General features: G+C 45.3%; 39 non-coding genes across 39 annotated transcripts; all 39 read left to right on the top strand.

The window, feature by feature from the left end:
- Positions 1-267: 267 nt before the first annotated feature.
- Positions 268-339, top strand: TRNAA-CGC (transfer RNA alanine (anticodon CGC)). Its single transcript has one exon. It is a non-coding gene; the product is annotated as a tRNA-Ala (tRNA).
- Positions 340-1,111: 772 nt separating this feature from the next.
- TRNAA-UGC (transfer RNA alanine (anticodon UGC)) lies at positions 1,112-1,183 on the top strand. The gene has a single exon. It is a non-coding gene; the product is annotated as a tRNA-Ala (tRNA).
- A 279-nt stretch (positions 1,184-1,462) lies between these two features.
- TRNAA-CGC (transfer RNA alanine (anticodon CGC)) lies at positions 1,463-1,534 on the top strand. The gene has a single exon. It is a non-coding gene; the product is annotated as a tRNA-Ala (tRNA).
- A 772-nt stretch (positions 1,535-2,306) lies between these two features.
- TRNAA-UGC (transfer RNA alanine (anticodon UGC)) lies at positions 2,307-2,378 on the top strand. The gene has a single exon. It is a non-coding gene; the product is annotated as a tRNA-Ala (tRNA).
- A 279-nt stretch (positions 2,379-2,657) lies between these two features.
- TRNAA-CGC (transfer RNA alanine (anticodon CGC)) lies at positions 2,658-2,729 on the top strand. Its single transcript has one exon. It is a non-coding gene; the product is annotated as a tRNA-Ala (tRNA).
- A 772-nt stretch (positions 2,730-3,501) lies between these two features.
- Positions 3,502-3,573, top strand: TRNAA-UGC (transfer RNA alanine (anticodon UGC)). The gene has a single exon. It is a non-coding gene; the product is annotated as a tRNA-Ala (tRNA).
- A 279-nt stretch (positions 3,574-3,852) lies between these two features.
- On the top strand, positions 3,853-3,924 carry TRNAA-CGC (transfer RNA alanine (anticodon CGC)). The gene has a single exon. It is a non-coding gene; the product is annotated as a tRNA-Ala (tRNA).
- Positions 3,925-4,696: 772 nt separating this feature from the next.
- Positions 4,697-4,768, top strand: TRNAA-UGC (transfer RNA alanine (anticodon UGC)). Its single transcript has one exon. It is a non-coding gene; the product is annotated as a tRNA-Ala (tRNA).
- Positions 4,769-5,047: 279 nt separating this feature from the next.
- TRNAA-CGC (transfer RNA alanine (anticodon CGC)) lies at positions 5,048-5,119 on the top strand. Its single transcript has one exon. It is a non-coding gene; the product is annotated as a tRNA-Ala (tRNA).
- Positions 5,120-5,891: 772 nt separating this feature from the next.
- TRNAA-UGC (transfer RNA alanine (anticodon UGC)) lies at positions 5,892-5,963 on the top strand. Its single transcript has one exon. It is a non-coding gene; the product is annotated as a tRNA-Ala (tRNA).
- Positions 5,964-6,242: 279 nt separating this feature from the next.
- TRNAA-CGC (transfer RNA alanine (anticodon CGC)) lies at positions 6,243-6,314 on the top strand. Its single transcript has one exon. It is a non-coding gene; the product is annotated as a tRNA-Ala (tRNA).
- A 772-nt stretch (positions 6,315-7,086) lies between these two features.
- On the top strand, positions 7,087-7,158 carry TRNAA-UGC (transfer RNA alanine (anticodon UGC)). The gene has a single exon. It is a non-coding gene; the product is annotated as a tRNA-Ala (tRNA).
- A 279-nt stretch (positions 7,159-7,437) lies between these two features.
- Positions 7,438-7,509, top strand: TRNAA-CGC (transfer RNA alanine (anticodon CGC)). Its single transcript has one exon. It is a non-coding gene; the product is annotated as a tRNA-Ala (tRNA).
- A 772-nt stretch (positions 7,510-8,281) lies between these two features.
- TRNAA-UGC (transfer RNA alanine (anticodon UGC)) lies at positions 8,282-8,353 on the top strand. Its single transcript has one exon. It is a non-coding gene; the product is annotated as a tRNA-Ala (tRNA).
- A 279-nt stretch (positions 8,354-8,632) lies between these two features.
- Positions 8,633-8,704, top strand: TRNAA-CGC (transfer RNA alanine (anticodon CGC)). The gene has a single exon. It is a non-coding gene; the product is annotated as a tRNA-Ala (tRNA).
- A 772-nt stretch (positions 8,705-9,476) lies between these two features.
- TRNAA-UGC (transfer RNA alanine (anticodon UGC)) lies at positions 9,477-9,548 on the top strand. The gene has a single exon. It is a non-coding gene; the product is annotated as a tRNA-Ala (tRNA).
- Positions 9,549-9,827: 279 nt separating this feature from the next.
- TRNAA-CGC (transfer RNA alanine (anticodon CGC)) lies at positions 9,828-9,899 on the top strand. Its single transcript has one exon. It is a non-coding gene; the product is annotated as a tRNA-Ala (tRNA).
- Positions 9,900-10,671: 772 nt separating this feature from the next.
- Positions 10,672-10,743, top strand: TRNAA-UGC (transfer RNA alanine (anticodon UGC)). Its single transcript has one exon. It is a non-coding gene; the product is annotated as a tRNA-Ala (tRNA).
- Positions 10,744-11,022: 279 nt separating this feature from the next.
- On the top strand, positions 11,023-11,094 carry TRNAA-CGC (transfer RNA alanine (anticodon CGC)). The gene has a single exon. It is a non-coding gene; the product is annotated as a tRNA-Ala (tRNA).
- A 772-nt stretch (positions 11,095-11,866) lies between these two features.
- Positions 11,867-11,938, top strand: TRNAA-UGC (transfer RNA alanine (anticodon UGC)). The gene has a single exon. It is a non-coding gene; the product is annotated as a tRNA-Ala (tRNA).
- Positions 11,939-12,217: 279 nt separating this feature from the next.
- TRNAA-CGC (transfer RNA alanine (anticodon CGC)) lies at positions 12,218-12,289 on the top strand. The gene has a single exon. It is a non-coding gene; the product is annotated as a tRNA-Ala (tRNA).
- A 772-nt stretch (positions 12,290-13,061) lies between these two features.
- Positions 13,062-13,133, top strand: TRNAA-UGC (transfer RNA alanine (anticodon UGC)). Its single transcript has one exon. It is a non-coding gene; the product is annotated as a tRNA-Ala (tRNA).
- A 279-nt stretch (positions 13,134-13,412) lies between these two features.
- TRNAA-CGC (transfer RNA alanine (anticodon CGC)) lies at positions 13,413-13,484 on the top strand. Its single transcript has one exon. It is a non-coding gene; the product is annotated as a tRNA-Ala (tRNA).
- A 772-nt stretch (positions 13,485-14,256) lies between these two features.
- Positions 14,257-14,328, top strand: TRNAA-UGC (transfer RNA alanine (anticodon UGC)). The gene has a single exon. It is a non-coding gene; the product is annotated as a tRNA-Ala (tRNA).
- Positions 14,329-14,607: 279 nt separating this feature from the next.
- On the top strand, positions 14,608-14,679 carry TRNAA-CGC (transfer RNA alanine (anticodon CGC)). The gene has a single exon. It is a non-coding gene; the product is annotated as a tRNA-Ala (tRNA).
- A 772-nt stretch (positions 14,680-15,451) lies between these two features.
- TRNAA-UGC (transfer RNA alanine (anticodon UGC)) lies at positions 15,452-15,523 on the top strand. The gene has a single exon. It is a non-coding gene; the product is annotated as a tRNA-Ala (tRNA).
- A 279-nt stretch (positions 15,524-15,802) lies between these two features.
- On the top strand, positions 15,803-15,874 carry TRNAA-CGC (transfer RNA alanine (anticodon CGC)). Its single transcript has one exon. It is a non-coding gene; the product is annotated as a tRNA-Ala (tRNA).
- Positions 15,875-16,646: 772 nt separating this feature from the next.
- TRNAA-UGC (transfer RNA alanine (anticodon UGC)) lies at positions 16,647-16,718 on the top strand. Its single transcript has one exon. It is a non-coding gene; the product is annotated as a tRNA-Ala (tRNA).
- A 279-nt stretch (positions 16,719-16,997) lies between these two features.
- TRNAA-CGC (transfer RNA alanine (anticodon CGC)) lies at positions 16,998-17,069 on the top strand. Its single transcript has one exon. It is a non-coding gene; the product is annotated as a tRNA-Ala (tRNA).
- Positions 17,070-17,840: 771 nt separating this feature from the next.
- TRNAA-UGC (transfer RNA alanine (anticodon UGC)) lies at positions 17,841-17,912 on the top strand. The gene has a single exon. It is a non-coding gene; the product is annotated as a tRNA-Ala (tRNA).
- A 279-nt stretch (positions 17,913-18,191) lies between these two features.
- Positions 18,192-18,263, top strand: TRNAA-CGC (transfer RNA alanine (anticodon CGC)). Its single transcript has one exon. It is a non-coding gene; the product is annotated as a tRNA-Ala (tRNA).
- A 772-nt stretch (positions 18,264-19,035) lies between these two features.
- TRNAA-UGC (transfer RNA alanine (anticodon UGC)) lies at positions 19,036-19,107 on the top strand. Its single transcript has one exon. It is a non-coding gene; the product is annotated as a tRNA-Ala (tRNA).
- A 279-nt stretch (positions 19,108-19,386) lies between these two features.
- Positions 19,387-19,458, top strand: TRNAA-CGC (transfer RNA alanine (anticodon CGC)). Its single transcript has one exon. It is a non-coding gene; the product is annotated as a tRNA-Ala (tRNA).
- Positions 19,459-20,230: 772 nt separating this feature from the next.
- TRNAA-UGC (transfer RNA alanine (anticodon UGC)) lies at positions 20,231-20,302 on the top strand. Its single transcript has one exon. It is a non-coding gene; the product is annotated as a tRNA-Ala (tRNA).
- A 279-nt stretch (positions 20,303-20,581) lies between these two features.
- On the top strand, positions 20,582-20,653 carry TRNAA-CGC (transfer RNA alanine (anticodon CGC)). The gene has a single exon. It is a non-coding gene; the product is annotated as a tRNA-Ala (tRNA).
- A 772-nt stretch (positions 20,654-21,425) lies between these two features.
- On the top strand, positions 21,426-21,497 carry TRNAA-UGC (transfer RNA alanine (anticodon UGC)). Its single transcript has one exon. It is a non-coding gene; the product is annotated as a tRNA-Ala (tRNA).
- Positions 21,498-21,776: 279 nt separating this feature from the next.
- TRNAA-CGC (transfer RNA alanine (anticodon CGC)) lies at positions 21,777-21,848 on the top strand. Its single transcript has one exon. It is a non-coding gene; the product is annotated as a tRNA-Ala (tRNA).
- Positions 21,849-22,620: 772 nt separating this feature from the next.
- On the top strand, positions 22,621-22,692 carry TRNAA-UGC (transfer RNA alanine (anticodon UGC)). Its single transcript has one exon. It is a non-coding gene; the product is annotated as a tRNA-Ala (tRNA).
- Positions 22,693-22,971: 279 nt separating this feature from the next.
- TRNAA-CGC (transfer RNA alanine (anticodon CGC)) lies at positions 22,972-23,043 on the top strand. The gene has a single exon. It is a non-coding gene; the product is annotated as a tRNA-Ala (tRNA).
- Positions 23,044-23,188: the final 145 nt, after the last annotated feature.

Here is a 23,188-nt window from a genome sequence, read left to right on the forward strand (position 1 = left end):
GGATACCTGAAGAAAACCATTCTGTTTCCCATCGGCCCAACACTTCAATGTGTTTCCACCGACGGTCAATATAATCCATTCCTCAAGTCAAAAGAACAGCAAATCTTGTTTGATATGTAAAGCACAATGAGCTTCAATCCATCACCGCCTTCTCTGCCCCTGGTTAAAAAGCCCCAAAATTCACAAACTACTTATCTGCTTAATGCGCACACCTTCTAGGTCGCTTTTCAAAAATGTTTCTGGCCCCCAGCAAACAGTACCTTGTGTGGGGATGTAGCTCAGTGGTAGAGCGCACGCTTCGCATGTGTGAGGCCCCCGGTTCAATCCCCGGCATCTCCATTGGTGGATTTTGTGCACCTAGTTTAAATCACTTGCTGTCCCTCACCGTGTAGAAATTTACGCAGATCTTCCGTTGAAAGGCTTCCTTTTAAAACACATTGGCCTTTGGAATTGCTGCTCACTTCACAAGTGCACTGTTGGCTTATGGCAGGTACGGGCGTCAAGCAAGAGCATCTGTATGTCTTTTCACGCAGTAGCTTCTACCATAGCCAACACTTTCAAACGTACAACCGTTTCATTTATTTCTTTTTTCGGAGAAATCTTATTGTCGCATTACAGACAGTTTGTAAAGTTTGGATTTTGAATCATCATAGCGCTAACAATTTGGTGTAGCACCTGAAGCTGATGAAAGAAACGAGCAGGCGCCTCTTGCATAGACATGTTTTAACAAAAAACAAGATGGCCGATATTGTTTATGGGAGTAGCAAGAGCATTCACTCCTTTTTCTCGGTAAGCATCTTTGCGGGACAGTCATTTCTCTGCTGTCTCGTGCCATCTGTGCTCATTTTTCCAAGCACTATTTCCACTTTTGGCTTTTACACTCCTGCCCATACTGCTTTTCTTCTGCAGTTGTTCCGTGAAATCTATGCCTCTAAGAAGGCGTTTAAGCAACGTTGGAGCTGTTGAAAACTTCCTGCTTTTAATCACTGGCAACTTGTGCAGTTCCCTGAAAATGCGTTGTTATTGCACACTGCCTTGTCGCTACATACTGTTTCCACAGTATTGGGCGATGAACCTCCTGAGAGACAGAGGCAGGGGCAGCATCAGGCCAGGGGATGTAGCTCAGTGGTAGAGCGCACGCTTTGCATGTGTGAGGCCTCGGGTTCAATCCCCGGCATCTCCATTCACATCTTTTGGATACCTGAAGAAAACCATTCTGTTTCCCATCGGCCCAACACTTCAATGTGTTTCCACCGACGGTCAATATAATCCATTCCTCAAGTCAAAAGAACAGCAAATCTTGTTTGATATGTAAAGCACAATGAGCTTCAATCCATCACCGCCTTCTCTGCCCCTGGTTAAAAAGCCCCAAAATTCACAAACTACTTATCTGCTTAATGCGCACACCTTCTGGGTCGCTTTTCAAAAATGTTTCTGGCCCCCAGCAAACAGTACCTTGTGTGGGGATGTAGCTCAGTGGTAGAGCGCACGCTTCGCATGTGTGAGGCCCCGGGTTCAATCCCCGGCATCTCCATTGGTGGATTTTGTGCACCTACTTTAAATCACTTGCTGTTCCTCACCGTGTAGAAATTTACGCAGATCTTCCGTTGAAAGGCTTCCTTTTAAAACACATTGGCCTTTGGAATTGCTGCTCACTTCACAAGTGCACTGTTGGCTTATGGCAGGTACGGGCGTCAAGCAAGAGCATCTGTATGTCTTTTCACGCAGTAGCTTCTACCATAGCCAACACTTTCAAACGTACAACCGTTTCATTTATTTCTTTTTTTGGAGAAATCTTATTGTCGCATTACAGACAGTTTGTAAAGTTTGGATTTTAAATCATCATAGCGCTAACAATTTGGTGTAGCACCTGAAGCTGATGAAAGAAACGAGCAGGCGCCTCTTGAATAGACATGTTTTAACAAAAAACAAGATGGCCGATATTGTTTATGGGAGTAGCAAGAGCATTCACTCCTTTTTCTCGGTAAGCATCTTTGCGGGACAGTCATTTCTCTGCTGTCTCGTGCCATCTGTGCTCATTTTTCCAAGCACTATTTCCACTTTTGGCTTTTACACTCCTGCCCATACTGCTTTTCTTCTGCAGTTGTTCCGTGAAATCTATGCCTCTAAGAAGGCGTTTAAGCAACGTTGGAGCTGTTGAAAACTTCCTGCTTTTAATCACTGGCAACTTGTGCAGTTCCCTGAAAATGCGTTGTTATTGCACACTGCCTTGTCGCTACATACTGTTTCCACAGTATTGGGCAATGAACCTCCTGAGAGACAGAGGCAGGGGCAGCATCAGGCCAGGGGATGTAGCTCAGTGGTAGAGCGCACGCTTTGCATGTGTGAGGCCCCGGGTTCAATCCCCGGCATCTCCATTCACATCTTTTGGATACCTGAAGAAAACCATTCTGTTTCCCATCGGCCCAACACTTCAATGTGTTTCCACCGACGGTCAATATAATCCATTCCTCAAGTCAAAAGAACAGCAAATCTTGTTTGATATGTAAAGCACAATGAGCTTCAATCCATCACCGCCTTCTCTGCCCCTGGTTAAAAAGCCCCAAAATTCACAAACTACTTATCTGCTTAATGCGCACACCTTCTGGGTCGCTTTTCAAAAATGTTTCTGGCCCCCAGCAAGCAGTACCTTGTGTGGGGATGTAGCTCAGTGGTAGAGCGCACGCTTCGCATGTGTGAGGCCCCGGGTTCAATCCCCGGCATCTCCATTGGTGGATTTTGTGCACCTACTTTAAATCACTTGCTGTTCCTCACCGTGTAGAAATTTACGCAGATCTTCCGTTGAAAGGCTTCCTTTTAAAACACATTGGCCTTTGGAATTGCTGCTCACTTGACAAGTGCACTGTTGGCTTATGGCAGGTACGGGCGTCAAGCAAGAGCATCTGTATGTCTTTTCACGCAGTAGCTTCTACCATAGCCAACACTTTCAAACGTACAACCGTTTCATTCATTTCTTTTTTTGGAGAAATCTTATTGTCGCATTACAGACAGTTTGTAAAGTTTGGATTTTGAATCATCATAGCGCTAACAATTTGGTGTAGCACCTGAAGCTGATGAAAGAAACGAGCAGGCGCCTCTTGAATAGACATGTTTTAACAAAAAACAAGATGGCCGATATTGTTTATGGGAGTAGCAAGAGCATTCACTCCTTTTTCTCGGTAAGCATCTTTGCGGGACAGTCATTTCTCTGCTGTCTCGTGCCATCTGTGCTCATTTTTCCAAGCACTATTTCCACTTTTGGCTTTTACACTCCTGCCCATACTGCTTTTCTTCTGCAGTTGTTCCGTGAAATCTATGCCTCTAAGAAGGCGTTTAAGCAACGTTGGAGCTGTTGAAAACTTCCTGCTTTTAATCACTGGCAACTTGTGCAGTTCCCTGAAAATGCGTTGTTATTGCACACTGCCTTGTCGCTACATACTGTTTCCACAGTATTGGGCGATGAACCTCCTGAGAGACAGAGGCAGGGACAGCATCAGGCCAGGGGATGTAGCTCAGTGGTAGAGCGCACGCTTTGCATGTGTGAGGCCCCGGGTTCAATCCCCGGCATCTCCATTCACATCTTTTGGATACCTGAAGAAAACCATTCTGTTTCCCATCGGCCCAACACTTCAATGTGTTTCCACCGACGGTCAATATAATCCATTCCTCAAGTCAAAAGAACAGCAAATCTTGTTTGATATGTAAAGCACAATGAGCTTCAATCCATCACCGCCTTCTCTGCCCCTGGTTAAAAAGCCCCAAAATTCACAAACTACTTATCTGCTTAATGCGAACACCTTCTGGGTCGCTTTTCAAAAATGTTACTGGCCCCCAGCAAACAGTACCTTGTGTGGGGATGTAGCTCAGTGGTAAAGCGCACGCTTCGCATGTGTGAGGCCCCGGGTTCAATCCCCGGCATCTCCATTGGTGGATTTTGTGCACCTACTTTAAATCACTTGCTGTCCCTCACCGTGTAGAAATTTACGCAGATCTTCCGTTGAAAGGCTTCCTTTTAAAACACATTGGCCTTTGGAATTGCTGCTCACTTGACAAGTGCACTGTTGGCTTATGGCAGGTACGGGCGTCAAGCAAGAGCATCTGTATGTCTTTTCACGCAGTAGCTTCTACCATAGCCAACACTTTCAAACGTACAACCGTTTCATTTATTTCTTTTTTTGGAGAAATCTTATTGTCGCATTACAGACAGTTTGTAAAGTTTGGATTTTGAATCATCATAGCGCTAACAATTTGGTGTAGCACCTGAAGCTGATGAAAGAAACGAGCAGGCGCCTCTTGAATAGACATGTTTTAACAAAAAACAAGATGGCCGATATTGTTTATGGGAGTAGCAAGAGCATTCACTCCTTTTTCTCGGTAAGCATCTTTGCGGGACAGTCATTTCTCTGCTGTCTCGTGCCATCTGTGCTCATTTTTCCAAGCACTATTTCCACTTTTGGCTTTTACACTCCTGCCCATACTGCTTTTCTTCTGCAGTTGTTCCGTGAAATCTATGCCTCTAAGAAGGCGTTTAAGCAACGTTGGAGCTGTTGAAAACTTCCTGCTTTTAATCACTGGCAACTTGTGCAGTTCCCTGAAAATGCGTTGTTATTGCACACTGCCTTGTCGCTACATACTGTTTCCACAGTATTGGGCAATGAACCTCCTGAGAGACAGAGGCAGGGGCAGCATCAGGCCAGGGGATGTAGCTCAGTGGTAGAGCGCACGCTTTGCATGTGTGAGGCCCCGGGTTCAATCCCCGGCATCTCCATTCACATCTTTTGGATACCTGAAGAAAACCATTCTGTTTCCCATCGGCCCAACACTTCAATGTGTTTCCACCGACGGTCAATATAATCCATTCCTCAAGTCAAAAGAACAGCAAATCTTGTTTGATATGTAAAGCACAATGAGCTTCAATCCATCACCGCCTTCTCTGCCCCTGGTTAAAAAGCCCCAAAATTCACAAACTACTTATCTGCTTAATGCGCACACCTTCTAGGTCGCTTTTCAAAAATGTTTCTGGCCCCCAGCAAACAGTACCTTGTGTGGGGATGTAGCTCAGTGGTAGAGCGCACGCTTCGCATGTGTGAGGCCCCCGGTTCAATCCCCGGCATCTCCATTGGTGGATTTTGTGCACCTAGTTTAAATCACTTGCTGTCCCTCACCGTGTAGAAATTTACGCAGATCTTCCGTTGAAAGGCTTCCTTTTAAAACACATTGGCCTTTGGAATTGCTGCTCACTTCACAAGTGCACTGTTGGCTTATGGCAGGTACGGGCGTCAAGCAAGAGCATCTGTATGTCTTTTCACGCAGTAGCTTCTACCATAGCCAACACTTTCAAACGTACAACCGTTTCATTTATTTCTTTTTTCGGAGAAATCTTATTGTCGCATTACAGACAGTTTGTAAAGTTTGGATTTTGAATCATCATAGCGCTAACAATTTGGTGTAGCACCTGAAGCTGATGAAAGAAACGAGCAGGCGCCTCTTGCATAGACATGTTTTAACAAAAAACAAGATGGCCGATATTGTTTATGGGAGTAGCAAGAGCATTCACTCCTTTTTCTCGGTAAGCATCTTTGCGGGACAGTCATTTCTCTGCTGTCTCGTGCCATCTGTGCTCATTTTTCCAAGCACTATTTCCACTTTTGGCTTTTACACTCCTGCCCATACTGCTTTTCTTCTGCAGTTGTTCCGTGAAATCTATGCCTCTAAGAAGGCGTTTAAGCAACGTTGGAGCTGTTGAAAACTTCCTGCTTTTAATCACTGGCAACTTGTGCAGTTCCCTGAAAATGCGTTGTTATTGCACACTGCCTTGTCGCTACATACTGTTTCCACAGTATTGGGCGATGAACCTCCTGAGAGACAGAGGCAGGGGCAGCATCAGGCCAGGGGATGTAGCTCAGTGGTAGAGCGCACGCTTTGCATGTGTGAGGCCTCGGGTTCAATCCCCGGCATCTCCATTCACATCTTTTGGATACCTGAAGAAAACCATTCTGTTTCCCATCGGCCCAACACTTCAATGTGTTTCCACCGACGGTCAATATAATCCATTCCTCAAGTCAAAAGAACAGCAAATCTTGTTTGATATGTAAAGCACAATGAGCTTCAATCCATCACCGCCTTCTCTGCCCCTGGTTAAAAAGCCCCAAAATTCACAAACTACTTATCTGCTTAATGCGCACACCTTCTGGGTCGCTTTTCAAAAATGTTTCTGGCCCCCAGCAAACAGTACCTTGTGTGGGGATGTAGCTCAGTGGTAGAGCGCACGCTTCGCATGTGTGAGGCCCCGGGTTCAATCCCCGGCATCTCCATTGGTGGATTTTGTGCACCTACTTTAAATCACTTGCTGTTCCTCACCGTGTAGAAATTTACGCAGATCTTCCGTTGAAAGGCTTCCTTTTAAAACACATTGGCCTTTGGAATTGCTGCTCACTTCACAAGTGCACTGTTGGCTTATGGCAGGTACGGGCGTCAAGCAAGAGCATCTGTATGTCTTTTCACGCAGTAGCTTCTACCATAGCCAACACTTTCAAACGTACAACCGTTTCATTTATTTCTTTTTTTGGAGAAATCTTATTGTCGCATTACAGACAGTTTGTAAAGTTTGGATTTTGAATCATCATAGCGCTAACAATTTGGTGTAGCACCTGAAGCTGATGAACGAAACGAGCAGGCGCCTCTTGAATAGACATGTTTTAACAAAAAACAAGATGGCCGATATTGTTTATGGGAGTAGCAAGAGCATTCACTCCTTTTTCTCGGTAAGCATCTTTGCGGGACAGTCATTTCTCTGCTGTCTCGTGCCATCTGTGCTCATTTTTCCAAGCACTATTTCCACTTTTGGCTTTTACACTCCTGCCCATACTGCTTTTCTTCTGCAGTTGTTCCGTGAAATCTATGCCTCTAAGAAGGCGTTTAAGCAACGTTGGAGCTGTTGAAAACTTCCTGCTTTTAATCACTGGCAACTTGTGCAGTTCCCTGAAAATGCGTTGTTATTGCACACTGCCTTGTCGCTACATACTGTTTCCACAGTATTGGGCAATGAACCTCCTGAGAGACAGAGGCAGGGGCAGCATCAGGCCAGGGGATGTAGCTCAGTGGTAGAGCGCACGCTTTGCATGTGTGAGGCCCCGGGTTCAATCCCCGGCATCTCCATTCACATCTTTTGGATACCTGAAGAAAACCATTCTGTTTCCCATCGGCCCAACACTTCAATGTGTTTCCACCGACGGTCAATATAATCCATTCCTCAAGTCAAAAGAACAGCAAATCTTGTTTGATATGTAAAGCACAATGAGCTTCAATCCATCACCGCCTTCTCTGCCCCTGGTTAAAAAGCCCCAAAATTCACAAACTACTTATCTGCTTAATGCCCACACCTTCTGGGTCGCTTTTCAAAAATGTTTCTGGCCCCCAGCAAACAGTACCTTGTGTGGGGATGTAGCTCAGTGGTAGAGCGCACGCTTCGCATGTGTGAGGCCCTGGGTTCAATCCCCGGCATCTCCATTGGTGGATTTTGTGCACCTAGTTTAAATCACTTGCTGTCCCTCACCGTGTAGAAATTTACGCAGATCTTCCGTTGAAAGGCTTCCTTTTAAAACACATTGGCCTTTGGAATTGCTGATCACTTGACAAGTGCACTGTTGGCTTATGGCAGGTACGGGCTTCAAGCAAGAGCATCTGTATGTCTTTTCACGCAGTAGCTTCTACCATAGCCAACACTTTCAAACGTACAACCGTTTCATTTATTTCTTTTTTTGGAGAAATCTTATTGTCGCATTACAGACAGTTTGTAAAGTTTGGATTTTGAATCATCATAGCGCTAACAATTTGGTGTAGCACCTGAAGCTGATGAAAGAAACGAGCAGGCGCCTCTTGAATAGACATGTTTTAACAAAAAACAAGATGGCCGATATTGTTTATGGGAGTAGCAAGAGCATTTACTCCTTTTTCTCGGTAAGCATCTTTGCGGGACAGTCATTTCTCTGCTGTCTCGTGCCATCTGTGCTCATTTTTCCAAGCACTATTTCCACTTTTGGCTTTTACACTCCTGCCCATACTGCTTTTCTTCTGCAGTTGTTCCGTGAAATCTATGCCTCTAAGAAGGCGTTTAAGCAACGTTGGAGCTGTTGAAAACGTCCTGCTTTTAATCACTGGCAACTTGTGCAGTTCCCTGAAAATGCGTTGTTATTGCACACTGCCTTGTCGCTACATACTGTTTCCACAGTATTGGGCAATGAACCTCCTGAGAGACAGAGGCAGGGGCAGCATCAGGCCAGGGGATGTAGCTCAGTGGTAGAGCGCACGCTTTGCATGTGTGAGGCCCCGGGTTCAATCCCCGGCATCTCCATTCACATCTTTTGGATACCTGAAGAAAACCATTCTGTTTCCCATCGGCCCAACACTTCAATGTGTTTCCACCGACGGTCAATATAATCCATTCCTCAAGTCAAAAGAACAGCAAATCTTGTTTCATATGTAAAGCACAATGAGTTTCAATCCATCACCGCCTTCTCTGCCCCTGGTTAAAAAGCCCCAAAATTCACAAACTACTTATCTGCTTAATGCGCACACCTTCTGGGTCGCTTTTCAAAAATGTTTCTGGCCCCCAGCAAACAGTACCTTGTGTGGGGATGTAGCTCAGTGGTAGAGCGCACGCTTCGCATGTGTGAGGCCCCGGGTTCAATCCCCGGCATCTCCATTGGTGGATTTTGTGCACCTAGTTTAAATCACTTGCTGTCCCTCACCGTGTAGAAATTTACGCAGATCTTCCGTTGAAAGGCTTCCTTTTAAAACACATTGGCCTTTGGAATTGCTGCTCACTTGACAAGTGCACTGTTGGCTTATGGCAGGTACGGGCGTCAAGCAAGAGCATCTGTATGTCTTTTCTCGCAGTAGCTTCTACCATAGCCAACACTTTCAAACGTACAACCGTTTCATTTATTTCTTTTTTTGGAGAAATCTTATTGTCGCATTACAGACAGTTTGTAAAGTTTGGATTTTGAATCATCATAGCGCTAACAATTTGGTGTAGCACCTGAAGCTGATGAAAGAAACGAGCAGGCGCCTCTTGAATAGACATGTTTTAACAAAAAACAAGATGGCCGATATTGTTTATGGGAGTAGCAAGAGCATTCACTCCTTTTTCTCGGTAAGCATCTTTGCGGGACAGTCATTTCTCTGCTGTCTCGTGCCATCTGTGCTCATTTTTCCAAGCACTATTTCCACTTTTGGCTTTTACACTCCTGCCCATACTGCTTTTCTTCTGCAGTTGTTCCGTGAAATCTATGCCTCTAAGAAGGCGTTTAAGCAACGTTGGAGCTGTTGAAAACTTCCTGCTTTTAATCACTGGCAACTTGTGCAGTTCCCTGAAAATGCGTTGTTATTGCACACTGCCTTGTCGCTACATACTGTTTCCACAGTATTGGGCAATGAACCTCCTGAGAGACAGAGGCAGGGGCAGCATCAGGCCAGGGGATGTAGCTCAGTGGTAGAGCGCACGCTTTGCATGTGTGAGGCCCCGGGTTCAATCCCCGGCATCTCCATTCACATCTTTTGGATACCTGAAGAAAACCATTCTGTTTCCCATCGGCCCAACACTTCAATGTGTTTCCACCGACGGTCAATATAATCCATTCCTCAAGTCAAAAGAACAGCAAATCTTGTTTCATATGTAAAGCACAATGAGCTTCAATCCATCACCGCCTTCTCTGCCCCTGGTTAAAAAGCCCCAAAATTCACAAACTACTTATCTGCTTAATGCGCACACCTTCTGGGTCGCTTTTCAAAAATGTTTCTGGCCCCCAGCAAACAGTACCTTGTGTGGGGATGTAGCTCAGTGGTAGAGCGCACGCTTCGCATGTGTGAGGCCCCGGGTTCAATCCCCGGCATCTCCATTGGTGGATTTTGTGCACCTACTTTAAATCACTTGCTGTCCCTCACCGTGTAGAAATTTACGCAGATCTTCCGTTGAAAGGCTTCCTTTTAAAACACATTGGCCTTTGGAATTGCTGCTCACTTGACAAGTGCACTGTTGGCTTATGGCAGGTACGGGCGTCAAGCAAGAGCATCTGTATGTCTTTTCACGCAGTAGCTTCTACCATAGCCAACACTTTCAAACGTACAACCGTTTCATTTATTTCTTTTTTTGGAGAAATCTTATTGTCGCATTACAGACAGTTTGTAAAGTTTGGATTTTGAATCATCATAGCGCTAACAATTTGGTGTAGCACCTGAAGCTGATGAAAGAAACGAGCAGGCGCCTCTTGAATAGACATGTTTTAACAAAAAACAAGATGGCCGATATTGTTTATGGGAGTAGCAAGAGCATTCACTCCTTTTTCTCGGTAAGCATCTTTGCGGGACAGTCATTTCTCTGCTGTCTCGTGCCATCTGTGCTCATTTTTCCAAGCACTATTTCCACTTTTGGCTTTTACACTCCTGCCCATACTGCTTTTCTTCTGCAGTTGTTCCGTGAAATCTATGCCTCTAAGAAGGCGTTTAAGCAACGTTGGAGCTGTTGAAAACTTCCTGCTTTTAATCACTGGCAACTTGTGCAGTTCCCTGAAAATGCGTTGTTATTGCACACTGCCTTGTCGCTATATACTGTTTCCACAGTATTGGGCAATGAACCTCCTGAGAGACAGAGGCAGGGGCAGCATCAGGCCAGGGGATGTAGCTCAGTGGTAGAGCGCACGCTTTGCATGTGTGAGGCCCCGGGTTCAATCCCCGGCATCTCCATTCACATCTTTTGGATACCTGAAGAAAACCATTCTGTTTCCCATCGGCCCAACACTTCAATGTGTTTCCACCGACGGTCAATATAATCCATTCCTCAAGTCAAAAGAACAGCAAATCTTGTTTGATATGTAAAGCACAATGAGCTTCAATCCATCACCGCCTTCTCTGCCCCTGGTTAAAAAGCCCCAAAATTCACAAACTACTTATCTGCTTAATGCGCACACCTTCTGGGTCGCTTTTCAAAAATGTTTCTGGCCCCCAGCAAACAGTACCTTGTGTGGGGATGTAGCTCAGTGGTAGAGCGCACGCTTCGCATGTGTGAGGCCCCGGGTTCAATCCCCGGCATCTCCATTGGTGGATTTTGTGCACCTAGTTTAAATCACTTGCTGTCCCTCACCGTGTAGAAATTTACGCAGATCTTCCGTTGAAAGGCTTCCTTTTAAAACACATTGGCCTTTGGAATTGCTGCTCACTTCACAAGTGCACTGTTGGCTTATGGCAGGTACGGGCGTCAAGCAAGAGCATCTGTATGTCTTTTCACGCAGTAGCTTCTACCATAGCCAACACTTTCAAACGTACAACCGTTTCATTTATTTCTTTTTTTGGAGAAATCTTATTGTCGCATTACAGACAGTTTGTAAAGTTTGGATTTTGAATCATCATAGCGCTAACAATTTGGTGTAGCACCTGAAGCTGATGAAAGAAACGAGCAGGCGCCTCTTGAATAGACATGTTTTAACAAAAAACAAGATGGCCGATATTGTTTATGGGAGTAGCAAGAGCATTCACTCCTTTTTCTCGGTAAGCATCTTTGCGGGACAGTCATTTCTCTGCTGTCTCGTGCCATCTGTGCTCATTTTTCCAAGCACTATTTCCACTTTTGGCTTTTACACTCCTGCCCATACTGCTTTTCTTCTGCAGTTGTTCCGTGAAATCTATGCCTCTAAGAAGGCGTTTAAGCAACGTTGGAGCTGTTGAAAACTTCCTGCTTTTAATCACTGGCAACTTGTGCAGTTCCCTGAAAATGCGTTGTTATTGCACACTGCCTTGTCGCTATATACTGTTTCCACAGTATTGGGCAATGAACCTCCTGAGAGACAGAGGCAGGGGCAGCATCAGGCCAGGGGATGTAGCTCAGTGGTAGAGCGCACGCTTTGCATGTGTGAGGCCCCGGGTTCAATCCCCGGCATCTCCATTCACATCTTTTGGATACCTGAAGAAAACCATTCTGTTTCCCATCGGCCCAACACTTCAATGTGTTTCCACCGACGGTCAATATAATCCATTCCTCAAGTCAAAAGAACAGCAAATCTTGTTTGATATGTAAAGCACAATGAGCTTCAATCCATCACCGCCTTCTCTGCCCCTGGTTAAAAAGCCCCAAAATTCACAAACTACTTATCTGCTTAATGCGCACACCTTCTGGGTCGCTTTTCAAAAATGTTTCTGGCCCCCAGCAAACAGTACCTTGTGTGGGGATGTAGCTCAGTGGTAGAGCGCACGCTTCGCATGTGTGAGGCCCCGGGTTCAATCCCCGGCATCTCCATTGGTGGATTTTGTGCACCTAGTTTAAATCACTTGCTGTCCCTCACCGTGTAGAAATTTACGCAGATCTTCCGTTGAAAGGCTTCCTTTTAAAACACATTGGCCTTTGGAATTGCTGATCACTTGACAAGTGCACTCTTGGCTTATGGCAGGTACGGGCTTCAAGCAAGAGCATCTGTATGTCTTTTCACGCAGTAGCTTCTACCATAGCCAACACTTTCAAACGTACAACCGTTTCATTTATTTCTTTTTTTGGAGAAATCTTATTGTCGCATTACAGACAGTTTGTAAAGTTTGGATTTTGAATCATCATAGCGCTAACAATTTGGTGTAGCACCTGAAGCTGATGAAAGAAACGAGCAGGCGCCTCTTGAATAGACATGTTTTAACAAAAAACAAGATGGCCGATATTGTTTATGGGAGTAGCAAGAGCATTTACTCCTTTTTCTCGGTAAGCATCTTTGCGGGACAGTCATTTCTCTGCTGTCTCGTGCCATCTGTGCTCATTTTTCCAAGCACTATTTCCACTTTTGGCTTTTACACTCCTGCCCATACTGCTTTTCTTCTGCAGTTGTTCCGTGAAATCTATGCCTCTAAGAAGGCGTTTAAGCAACGTTGGAGCTGTTGAAAACGTCCTGCTTTTAATCACTGGCAACTTGTGCAGTTCCCTGAAAATGCGTTGTTATTGCACACTGCCTTGTCGCTACATACTGTTTCCACAGTATTGGGCAATGAACCTCCTGAGAGACAGAGGCAGGGGCAGCATCAGGCCAGGGGATGTAGCTCAGTGGTAGAGCGCACGCTTTGCATGTGTGAGGCCCCGGGTTCAATCCCCGGCATCTCCATTCACATCTTTTGGATACCTGAAGAAAACCATTCTGTTTCCCATCGGCCCAACACTTCAATGTGTTTCCACCGACGGTCAATATAATCCATTCCTCAAGTCAAAAGAACAGCAAATCTTGTTTCATATGTAAAGCACAATGAGTTTCAATCCATCACCGCCTTCTCTGCCCCTGGTTAAAAAGCCCCAAAATTCACAAACTACTTATCTGCTTAATGCGCACACCTTCTGGGTCGCTTTTCAAAAATGTTTCTGGCCCCCAGCAAACAGTACCTTGTGTGGGGATGTAGCTCAGTGGTAGAGCGCACGCTTCGCATGTGTGAGGCCCCGGGTTCAATCCCCGGCATCTCCATTGGTGGATTTTGTGCACCTAGTTTAAATCACTTGCTGTCCCTCACCGTGTAGAAATTTACGCAGATCTTCCGTTGAAAGGCTTCCTTTTAAAACACATTGGCCTTTGGAATTGCTGCTCACTTGACAAGTGCACTGTTGGCTTATGGCAGGTACGGGCGTCAAGCAAGAGCATCTGTATGTCTTTTCTCGCAGTAGCTTCTACCATAGCCAACACTTTCAAACGTACAACCGTTTCATTTATTTCTTTTTTTGGAGAAATCTTATTGTCGCATTACAGACAGTTTGTAAAGTTTGGATTTTGAATCATCATAGCGCTAACAATTTGGTGTAGCACCTGAAGCTGATGAAAGAAACGAGCAGGCGCCTCTTGAATAGACATGTTTTAACAAAAAACAAGATGGCCGATATTGTTTATGGGAGTAGCAAGAGCATTCACTCCTTTTTCTCGGTAAGCATCTTTGCGGGACAGTCATTTCTCTGCTGTCTCGTGCCATCTGTGCTCATTTTTCCAAGCACTATTTCCACTTTTGGCCTTTACACTCCTGCCCATACTGCTTTTCTTCTGCAGTTGTTCCGTGAAATCTATGCCTCTAAGAAGGCGTTTAAGCAACGTTGGAGCTGTTGAAAACTTCCTGCTTTTAATCACTGGCAACTTGTGCAGTTCCCTGAAAATGCGTTGTTATTGCACACTGCCTTGTCGCTACATACTGTTTCCACAGTATTGGGCAATGAACCTCCTGAGAGACAGAGGCAGGGGCAGCATCAGGCCAGGGGATGTAGCTCAGTGGTAGAGCGCACGCTTTGCATGTGTGAGGCCCCGGGTTCAATCCCCGGCATCTCCATTCACATCTTTTGGATACCTGAAGAAAACCATTCTGTTTCCCATCGGCCCAACACTTCAATGTGTTTCCACCGACGGTCAATATAATCCATTCCTCAAGTCAAAAGAACAGCAAATCTTGTTTCATATGTAAAGCACAATGAGCTTCAATCCATCACCGCCTTCTCTGCCCCTGGTTAAAAAGCCCCAAAATTCACAAACTACTTATCTGCTTAATGCGCACACCTTCTGGGTCGCTTTTCAAAAATGTTTCTGGCCCCCAGCAAACAGTACCTTGTGTGGGGATGTAGCTCAGTGGTAGAGCGCACGCTTCGCATGTGTGAGGCCCCGGGTTCAATCCCCGGCATCTCCATTGGTGGATTTTGTGCACCTACTTTAAATCACTTGCTGTCCCTCACCGTGTAGAAATTTACGCAGATCTTCCGTTGAAAGGCTTCCTTTTAAAACACATTGGCCTTTGGAATTGCTGCTCACTTGACAAGTGCACTGTTGGCTTATGGCAGGTACGGGCGTCAAGCAAGAGCATCTGTATGTCTTTTCACGCAGTAGCTTCTACCATAGCCAACACTTTCAAACGTACAACCGTTTCATTTATTTCTTTTTTTGGAGAAATCTTATTGTCGCATTACAGACAGTTTGTAAAGTTTGGATTTTGAATCATCATAGCGCTAACAATTTGGTGTAGCACCTGAAGCTGATGAAAGAAACGAGCAGGCGCCTCTTGAATAGACATGTTTTAACAAAAAACAAGATGGCCGATATTGTTTATGGGAGTAGCAAGAGCATTCACTCCTTTTTCTCGGTAAGCATCTTTGCGGGACAGTCATTTCTCTGCTGTCTCGTGCCATCTGTGCTCATTTTTCCAAGCACTATTTCCACTTTTGGCTTTTACACTCCTGCCCATACTGCTTTTCTTCTGCAGTTGTTCCGTGAAATCTATGCCTCTAAGAAGGCGTTTAAGCAACGTTGGAGCTGTTGAAAACTTCCTGCTTTTAATCACTGGCAACTTGTGCAGTTCCCTGAAAATGCGTTGTTATTGCACACTGCCTTGTCGCTATATACTGTTTCCACAGTATTGGGCAATGAACCTCCTGAGAGACAGAGGCAGGGGCAGCATCAGGCCAGGGGATGTAGCTCAGTGGTAGAGCGCACGCTTTGCATGTGTGAGGCCCCGGGTTCAATCCCCGGCATCTCCATTCACATCTTTTGGATACCTGAAGAAAACCATTCTGTTTCCCATCGGCCCAACACTTCAATGTGTTTCCACCGACGGTCAATATAATCCATTCCTCAAGTCAAAAGAACAGCAAATCTTGTTTGATATGTAAAGCACAATGAGCTTCAATCCATCACCGCCTTCTCTGCCCCTGGTTAAAAAGCCCCAAAATTCACAAACTACTTATCTGCTTAATGCGCACACCTTCTGGGTCGCTTTTCAAAAATGTTTCTGGCCCCCAGCAAACAGTACCTTGTGTGGGGATGTAGCTCAGTGGTAGAGCGCACGCTTCGCATGTGTGAGGCCCCGGGTTCAATCCCCGGCATCTCCATTGGTGGATTTTGTGCACCTAGTTTAAATCACTTGCTGTCCCTCACCGTGTAGAAATTTACGCAGATCTTCCGTTGAAAGGCTTCCTTTTAAAACACATTGGCCTTTGGAATTGCTGCTCACTTCACAAGTGCACTGTTGGCTTATGGCAGGTACGGGCGTCAAGCAAGAGCATCTGTATGTCTTTTCACGCAGTAGCTTCTACCATAGCCAACACTTTCAAACGTACAACCGTTTCATTTATTTCTTTTTTTGGAGAAATCTTATTGTCGCATTACAGACAGTTTGTAAAGTTTGGATTTTGAATCATCATAGCGCTAACAATTTGGTGTAGCACCTGAAGCTGATGAAAGAAACGAGCAGGCGCCTCTTGAATAGACATGTTTTAACAAAAAACAAGATGGCCGATATTGTTTATGGGAGTAGCAAGAGCATTCACTCCTTTTTCTCGGTAAGCATCTTTGCGGGACAGTCATTTCTCTGCTGTCTCGTGCCATCTGTGCTCATTTTTCCAAGCACTATTTCCACTTTTGGCTTTTACACTCCTGCCCATACTGCTTTTCTTCTGCAGTTGTTCCGTGAAATCTATGCCTCTAAGAAGGCGTTTAAGCAACGTTGGAGCTGTTGAAAACTTCCTGCTTTTAATCACTGGCAACTTGTGCAGTTCCCTGAAAATGCGTTGTTATTGCACACTGCCTTGTCGCTACATACTGTTTCCACAGTATTGGGCAATGAACCTCCTGAGAGACAGAGGCAGGGGCAGCATCAGGCCAGGGGATGTAGCTCAGTGGTAGAGCGCACGCTTTGCATGTGTGAGGCCCCGGGTTCAATCCCCGGCATCTCCATTCACATCTTTTGGATACCTGAAGAAAACCATTCTGTTTCCCATCGGCCCAACACTTCAATGTGTTTCCACCGACGGTCAATATAATCCATTCCTCAAGTCAAAAGAACAGCAAATCTTGTTTGATATGTAAAGCACAATGAGCTTCAATCCATCACCGCCTTCTCTGCCCCTGGTTAAAAAGCCCCAAAATTCACAAACTACTTATCTGCTTAATGCGCACACCTTCCGGGTCGCTTTTCAAAAATGTTTCTGGCCCCCAGCAAACAGTACCTTGTGTGGGGATGTAGCTCAGTGGTAGAGCGCACGCTTCGCATGTGTGAGGCCCCGGGTTCAATCCCCGGCATCTCCATTGGTGGATTTTGTGCACCTAGTTTAAATCACTTGCTGTCCCTCACCGTGTAGAAATTTACGCAGATCTTCCATTGAAAGGCTTCCTTTTAAAACACATTGGCCTTTGGAATTGCTGCTCACTTGACAAGTGCACTGTTGGCTTATGGCAGGTACGGGCGTCAAGCAAGAGCATCTGTATGTCTTTTCACGCAGTAGCTTCTACCATAGCCAACACTTTCAAACGTACAACCGTTTCATTTATTTCTTTTTTTGGAGAAATCTTATTGTCGCATTACAGACAGTTTGTAAAGTTTGGATTTTGAATCATCATAGCGCTAACAATTTGGTGTAGCACCTGAAGCTGATGAAAGAAACGAGCAGGCGCCTCTTGAATAGACATGTTTTAACAAAAAACAAGATGGCCGATATTGTTTATGGGAGTAGCAAGAGCATTCACTCCTTTTTCTCGGTAAGCATCTTTGCGGGACAGTCATTTCTCTGCTGTCTCGTGCCATCTGTGCTCATTTTTCCAAGCACTATTTCCACTTTTGGCTTTTACACTCCTGCCCATACTGCTTTTCTTCTGCAGTTGTTCCGTGAAATCTATGCCTCTAAGAAGGCGTTTAAGCAACGTTGGAGCTGTTGAAACTTCCTGCTTTTAATCACTGGCAACTTGTGCAGTTCCCTGAAAATGCGTTGTTATTGCACACTGCCTTGTCGCTACATACTGTTTCCACAGTATTGGGCAATGAACCTCCTGAGAAACAGAGGCAGGGGTCGCATCAGGCCAGGGGATGTAGCTCAGTGGTAGAGCGCACGCTTTGCATGTGTGAGGCCCCGGGTTCAATCCCCGGCATCTCCATTCACATCTTTTGGATACCTGAAGAAAACCATTCTGTTTCCCATCGGCCCAACACTTCAATGTGTTTCCACCGACGGTCAATATAATCCATTCCTCAAGTCAAAAGAACAGCAAATCTTGTTTGATATGTAAAGCACAATGAGCTTCAATCCATCACCGCCTTCTCTGCCCCTGGTTAAAAAGCCCCAAAATTCACAAACTACTTATCTGCTTAATGCGCACACCTTCTGGGTCGCTTTTCAAAAATGTTTCTGGCCCCCAGCAAACAGTACCTTGTGTGGGGATGTAGCTCAGTGGTAGAGCGCACGCTTCGCATGTGTGAGGCCCCGGGTTCAATCCCCGGCATCTCCATTGGTGGATTTTGTGCACCTAGTTTAAATCACTTGCTGTCCCTCACCGTGTAGAAATTTACGCAGATCTTCCGTTGAAAGGCTTCCTTTTAAAACACATTGGCCTTTGGAATTGCTGCTCACTTGACAAGTGCACTGTTGGCTTATGGCAGGTACGGGCGTCAAGCAAGAGCATCTGTATGTCTTTTCACGCAGTAGCTTCTACCATAGCCAACACTTTCAAACGTACAACCGTTTCATTTATTTCTTTTTTTGGAGAAATCTTATTGTCGCATTACAGACAGTTTGTAAAGTTTGGATTTTGAATCATCATAGCGCTAACAATTTGGTGTAGCACCTGAAGCTGATGAAAGAAACGAGCAGGCGCCTCTTGAATAGACATGTTTTAACAAAAAACAAGATGGCCGATATTGTTTATGGGAGTAGCAAGAGCATTCACTCCTTTTTCTCGGTAAGCATCTTTGCGGGACAGTCATTTCTCTGCTGTCTCGTGCCATCTGTGCTCATTTTTCCAAGCACTATTTCCACTTTTGGCTTTTACACTCCTGCCCATACTGCTTTTCTTCTGCAGTTGTTCCGTGAAATCTATGCCTCTAAGAAGGCGTTTAAGCAACGTTGGAGCTGTTGAAAACGTCCTGCTTTTAATCACTGGCAACTTGTGCAGTTCCCTGAAAATGCGTTGTTATTGCACACTGCCTTGTCGCTACATACTGTTTCCACAGTATTGGGCAATGAACCTCCTGAGAGACAGAGGCAGGGGCAGCATCAGGCCAGGGGATGTAGCTCAGTGGTAGAGCGCACGCTTTGCATGTGTGAGGCCCCGGGTTCAATCCCCGGCATCTCCATTCACATCTTTTGGATACCTGAAGAAAACCATTCTGTTTCCCATCGGCCCAACACTTCAATGTGTTTCCACCGACGGTCAATATAATCCATTCCTCAAGTCAAAAGAACAGCAAATCTTGTTTGATATGTAAAGCACAATGAGCTTCAATCCATCACCGCCTTCTCTGCCCCTGGTTAAAAAGCCCCAAAATTCACAAACTACTTATCTGCTTAATGCGCACACCTTCTGGGTCGCTTTTCAAAAATGTTTCTGGCCCCCAGCAAACAGTACCTTGTGTGGGGATGTAGCTCAGTGGTAGAGCGCACGCTTCGCATGTGTGAGGCCCCGGGTTCAATCCCCGGCATCTCCATTGGTGGATTTTGTGCACCTACTTTAAATCACTTGCTGTCCCTCACCGTGTAGAAATTTACGCAGATCTTCCGTTGAAAGGCTTCCTTTTAAAACACATTGGCCTTTGGAATTGCTGCTCACTTGACAAGTGCACTGTTGGCTTATGGCAGGTACGGGCGTCAAGCAAGAGCATCTGTATGTCTTTTCACGCAGTAGCTTCTACCATAGCCAACACTTTCAAACGTACAACCGTTTCATTTATTTCTTTTTTTGGAGAAATCTTATTGTCGCATTACAGACAGTTTGTAAAGTTTGGATTTTGAATCATCATAGCGCTAACAATTTGGTGTAGCACCTGAAGCTGATGAAAGAAACGAGCAGGCGCCTCTTGAATAGACATGTTTTAACAAAAAACAAGATGGCCGATATTGTTTATGGGAGTAGCAAGAGCATTCACTCCTTTTTCTCGGTAAGCATCTTTGCGGGACAGTCATTTCTCTGCTGTCTCGTGCCATCTGTGCTCATTTTTCCAAGCACTATTTCCACTTTTGGCTTTTACACTCCTGCCCATACTGCTTTTCTTCTGCAGTTGTTCCGTGAAATCGATGCCTCTAAGAAGGCGTTTAAGCAACGTTGGAGTTGTTGAAAACTTCCTGCTTTTAATCACTGGCAACTTGTGCAGTTCCCTGAAAATGCGTTGTTATTGCACACTGCCTTGTCGCTACATACTGTTTCCACAGTATTGGGCAATGAACCTCCTGAGAAACAGAGGCAGGAGCAGCATCAGGCCAGGGGATGTAGCTCAGTGGTAGAGCGCACGCTTTGCATGTGTGAGGCCCCGGGTTCAATCCCCGGCATCTCCATTCACATCTTTTGGATACCTGAAGAAAACCATTCTGTTTCCCATCGGCCCAACACTTCAATGTGTTTCCACCGACGGTCAATATAATCCATTCCTCAAGTCAAAAGAACAGCAAATCTTGTTTGATATGTAAAGCACAATGAGCTTCAATCCATCACCGCCTTCTCTGCCCCTGGTTAAAAAGCCCCAAAATTCACAAACTACTTATCTGCTTAATGCGCACACCTTCTGGGTCGCTTTTCAAAAATGTTTCTGGCCCCCAGCAAACAGTACCTTGTGTGGGGATGTAGCTCAGTGGTAGAGCGCACGCTTCGCATGTGTGAGGCCCCGGGTTCAATCCCCGGCATCTCCATTGGTGGATTTTGTGCACCTACTTTAAATCACTTGCTGTCCCTCACCGTGTAGAAATTTATGCAGATCTTCCGTTGAAAGGCTTCCTTTTAAAACACATTGGCCTTTGGAATTGCTGCTCACTTGACAAGTGCACTGTTGGCTTATGGCAGGTACGGGCGTCAAGCAAGAGCATCTGTATGTCTTTTCACGCAGTAGCTTCTACCATAGCCAACACTTTCAAACGTACAACCGTTTCATTTATTTCTTTTTTTGGAGAAATCTTATTGTCGCATTACAGACAGTTTGTAAAGTTTGGATTTTGAATCATCATAGCGCTAACAATTTGGTGTAGCACCTGAAGCTGATGAAAGAAACGAGCAGGCGCCTCTTGAATAGACATGCTTTAACAAAAAACAAGATGGCCGATATTGTTTATGGGAGTAGCAAGAGCATTCACTCCTTTTTCTCGGTAAGCATCTTTGCGGGACAGTCATTTCTCTGCTGTCTCGTGCCATCTGTGCTCATTTTTCCAAGCACTATTTCCACTTTTGGCTTTTACACTCCTGCCCATACTGCTTTTCTTCTGCAGTTGTTCCGTGAAATCTATGCCTCTAAGAAGGCGTTTAAGCAACGTTGGAGCTGTTGAAAACGTCCTGCTTTTAATCACTGGCAACTTGTGCAGTTCCCTGAAAATGCGTTGTTATTGCACACTGCCTTGTCGCTACATACTGTTTCCACAGTATTGGGCAATGAACCTCCTGAGAGACAGAGGCAGGGGCAGCATCAGGCCAGGGGATGTAGCTCAGTGGTAGAGCGCACGCTTTGCATGTGTGAGGCCCCGGGTTCAATCCCCGGCATCTCCATTCACATCTTTTGGATACCTGAAGAAAACCATTCTGTTTCCCATCGGCCCAACACTTCAATGTGTTTCCACCGACGGTCAATATAATCCATTCCTCAAGTCAAAAGAACAGCAAATCTTGTTTGATATGTAAAGCACAATGAGCTTCAATCCATCACCGCCTTCTCTGCCCCTGGTTAAAAAGCCCCAAAATTCACAAACTACTTATCTGCTTAATGCGCACACCTTCTGGGTCGCTTTTCAAAAATGTTTCTGGCCCCCAGCAAACAGTACCTTGTGTGGGGATGTAGCTCAGTGGTAGAGCGCACGCTTCGCATGTGTGAGGCCCCGGGTTCAATCCCTGGCATCTCCATTGGTGGATTTTGTGCACCTAGTTTAAATCACTTGCTGTCCCTCACCGTGTAGAAATTTACGCAGATCTTCCGTTGAAAGGCTTCCTTTTAAAACACATTGGCCTTTGGAATTGCTGATCACTTGACAAGTGCACTGTTGGCTTATGGCAGGTACGGGCTTCAAGCAAGAGCATCTGTATGTCTTTTCACGCAGTAGCTTCTACCATAGCCAACACTTTCAAACGTACAACCGTTTCATTTATTTCTTTTTTTGGAGAAATCTTATTGTCGCATTACAGACAGTTTGTAAAGTTTGGATTTTGAATCATCATAGCGCTAACAATTTGGTGTAGCACCTGAAGCTGATGAAAGAAACGAGCAGGCGCCTCTTGAATAGACATGTTTTAACAAAAAACAAGATGGCCGATATTGTTTATGGGAGTAGCAAGAGCATTCACTCCTTTTTCTCGGTAAGCATCTTTGCGGGACAGTCATTTCTCTGCTGTCTCGTGCCATCTGTGCTCATTTTTCCAAGCACTATTTCCACTTTTGGCTTTTACACTCCTGCCCATACTGCTTTTCTTCTGCAGTTGTTCCGTGAAATCTATGCCTCTAAGAAGGCGTTTAAGCAACGTTGGTGCTGTTGAAAACTTCCTGCTTTTAATCACTGGCAACTTGTGCAGTTCCCTGAAAATGCGTTGTTATTGCACACTGCCTTGTCGCTATATACTGTTTCCACAGTATTGGGCAATGAACCTCCTGAGAAACAGAGGCAGGGGCAGCATCAGGCCAGGGGATGTAGCTCAGTGGTAGAGCGCACGCTTTGCATGTGTGAGGCCCCGGGTTCAATCCCCGGCATCTCCATTCACATCTTTTGGATACCTGAAGAAAACCATTCTGTTTCCCATCGGCCCAACACTTCAATGTGTTTCCACCGACGGTCAATATAATCCATTCCTCAAGTCAAAAGAACAGCAAATCTTGTTTCATATGTAAAGCACAATGAGCTTCAATCCATCACCGCCTTCTCTGCCCCTGGTTAAAAAGCCCCAAAATTCACAAACTACTTATCTGCTTAATGCGCACACCTTCTGGGTCGCTTTTCAAAAATGTTTCTGGCCCCCAGCAAACAGTACCTTGTGTGGGGATGTAGCTCAGTGGTAGAGCGCACGCTTCGCATGTGTGAGGCCCCGGGTTCAATCCCCGGCATCTCCATTGGTGGATTTTGTGCACCTAGTTTAAATCACTTGCTGTCCCTCACCGTGTAGAAATTTACGCAGATCATCCGTTGAAAGGTTTCCTTTTAAAACACATTGGCCTTTGGAATTGCTGCTCACTTGACAAGTGCACTGTTGGCTTA

The sequence above is a fragment of the Engystomops pustulosus genome, chromosome 1 (genome assembly GCF_040894005.1).
Source record: "Engystomops pustulosus chromosome 1, aEngPut4.maternal, whole genome shotgun sequence".
Lineage (NCBI taxonomy): Eukaryota > Metazoa > Chordata > Amphibia > Anura > Leptodactylidae > Engystomops > Engystomops pustulosus.